General features: G+C 30.3%; 1 long non-coding RNA gene across 1 annotated transcript; it reads left to right on the forward strand.

The window, feature by feature from the left end:
* Window positions 1–958: 958 nt before the first annotated feature.
* Window positions 959–2,692, forward strand: LOC124894192. The gene is made up of 3 exons (XR_007051051.1): window positions 959–1,109; window positions 1,235–1,277; window positions 2,508–2,692. It is a non-coding gene; the product is annotated as an uncharacterized LOC124894192 (long non-coding RNA).
* The last annotated feature ends 6 nt before the right edge of the window (window positions 2,693–2,698 follow it).

Below are 2,698 nucleotides of genomic sequence, written 5' to 3' on the forward strand. Positions count from 1 at the left end.
TCATTGGACTAGTTAATTAGGTGGAAGAAATGAAGATCAACTAAAGTCTAAACACGGTGTCCCAGATTTTCCATCACTTTATGGACAAATGGAAGACTACGTCTTCATGTTTTCACCAACGAACTCGTGTTGATACACTTTTCTAGATTGGACTAAGCAATTGGGAGTGTTTTTGAGAGTAATTTGGAGCCAAAAATAAAATTTTCGAATTTTTTGGATTTCAGAATTCAGCTTGACGTGGAATTTCGTAATTTTTCAAAATTTTATGGTCAAACACGTTTTTGAAATTCAACTCCGAAAAAAAAACAATATATGAGGTCAACACCTACATAATATCACTTCTTAATTTTTAAACTAAACAAATAAAATAGACATTTATTTTTAATATAATAAAAAATAATAGCCGTTTGGCCATGAAGGTTTTTTTATTTTTTTTCTAAAATTATTTCACTTTAATGAAAAAAATGAAAATTGTATGTGTTTAATCATGATAATTTCAAATACTTCTCTCACAAAATTTTAAAAATAACTTTAATTTATATTCTACTTCAAAAAAATTAAAATCTTCCCACACTCCAAACCCCAATTAAATTCCAAATCGTTCAATCAAAGAAAATATTACTACTACTTAAAAGGAGTGGAGTATAAAAGTCATGTATCGCTAACTTCCTCAGCAGCCCAAAACAACAAAATACGTACTCCCTTCTAAAAAAAAAATGAAGTAATTTTCTTTTTAATTCATTTAAAAGAATAATTTTTTTTAATAATATTTTAATTTTAATTTTTCACGTGACATATTTAGGATTATAAGATTAAAAAATATATTGATATATTTAACACAATTTTAATTTAAGAATATAAAATTCCGTCGTCAGCAAGCGGGGGCCGATAATGCCCTTATCCCTAAATAAAATGTATTTTTTATTTTCTTAAATTTTGTGTATGTCAAATTAAATCACTTTTGTTCTAAACGAAGAGAGTATATATTGAGTACATATATAAACTCGCCCACATCTATTCAAATTGAATTATGCATTTACTACCACATTCCATTTAGTTCGACCTTTTTTCTCTTTTTTTTCTTACAAGAACATTGCGAATTTGTCAAGGTAAGAATTGAGATCAGTTGGCTTATATTTTCTTCTATTTGTTGTGCAAATTTAATTTTGCATTGCGATTTGGTAATTATACAGTTGACAAAGCTTGATTCGTCTTCAACTTTTTTTTTTTTCAGATGGCAGATTTGAGGAATCTCTGGAGATCTTTTAAGATTTTAGGTATGATATTTTTCTATGATGTGTTTTATTACTATGTATTATTAGTTGGGATCTAAAAGGGTTTTTAATTCTGTCTTATAAATTCAATTTTGAATGTACGATGGCGGCTACTTTGTTTTATTTTCTGCTTCTATGTATTTTGTGCTTATTTTTGTAGGGAATTGATTGATTCGTCTCTTCTTTTCCTTTTTTCTGTTGGTTGTTGCTTATTATGTATATAATATTCTTCTAATTTTTTGCTGGTTTTTTCCTTTGCTGGTTTTTTCCTTTGGTTTGGTACTTTTGTTGTATTTCTTTGCTTATTTTTGTTTGGTTTGTCATTCATTGTTGCTTTCTACTAGTCCTAGAAGAAAATACATCATACGTCCTCTAACTAATTCAGACTTTTGGTGCGTGCTATTCTTTTCTGAATCTTTTGCTTTAAATTTATTTATATCTTATGATTGGGTCGGAAGGTATATATTGGGATTCTTTTAAGCAACGGCGTTATATGGTCTTTCATGGTGGGGGTTTACAGACACTGAGGTGCACCCAAAAATTAATATCACTGCAATGTTGCTCTTGAGTGTAGCTTTTAAAAATAAAAGAATTTGCCTCAATTTATCTGATTTTCTTATAAAGAGACAAGGAGTATATTTGTGGCAAAGTTTTAACGGTTATGCTCCAACTCTTCTATTGTGCTTTGATCATCTGTTCATATGGGTAATTCCATAAAACTATTTATTTGTGTAGCTTTGAATTTTCATGGATTGATAGATTGCAATTTTTTAATTGGATTTTATAAGTATCATAAACCTGCCACCGCGTGTTGTATTGCCTCCCATAATTGCATTGTTGTTATTGCCACGACACACTGACATCACTGTGATCATCAAGTAGCTATTTAGTCACATTAATTATTTAGTTAATGGGATATCATCTTGGCATACACTTGCCCTACTAATTGTAATTGAATCACAACTGCAAATTCGAAGGCTTTGTAATGGGGTGTAAACTGGTGCTTGGACAATGATTTCAGAATTTTCAGAGTGCTAATTGACTCTCTTACAATTAAAAATATGATAGTGGGTGTTTCTCCTACCAACTATACCATACTCAGGATGATTGAAGACATCAAACAGAAGCTAAACCTGTCTAATGCTATCATTGGCCATTTCTTTAGAGATTCTAATAAGGTGGCAGACTCTTTGGCTAGCCTTATGTTTATATTCTACTTTTTCTATTTTGCAGAAGCTATTTTATTCCTACGACATTGAAGAATGACCAACATGATCTTACGGTCATGAAGATTCAGGTATTTTTTTCTCCCAAGCGAAGATTCTGTTTGTCTTTTTATATTTGAGGGTACAGTCTAGTCTAGAAACTGATATCTAAGAAGCGCTCTTTGTCCTCAAAATCACATATTTCATTCTAAACTTGGG

The sequence above is a fragment of the Capsicum annuum genome, unplaced genomic scaffold (assembly GCF_002878395.1).
Source record: "Capsicum annuum cultivar UCD-10X-F1 unplaced genomic scaffold, UCD10Xv1.1 ctg71220, whole genome shotgun sequence".
NCBI lineage: Eukaryota > Viridiplantae > Streptophyta > Magnoliopsida > Solanales > Solanaceae > Capsicum > Capsicum annuum.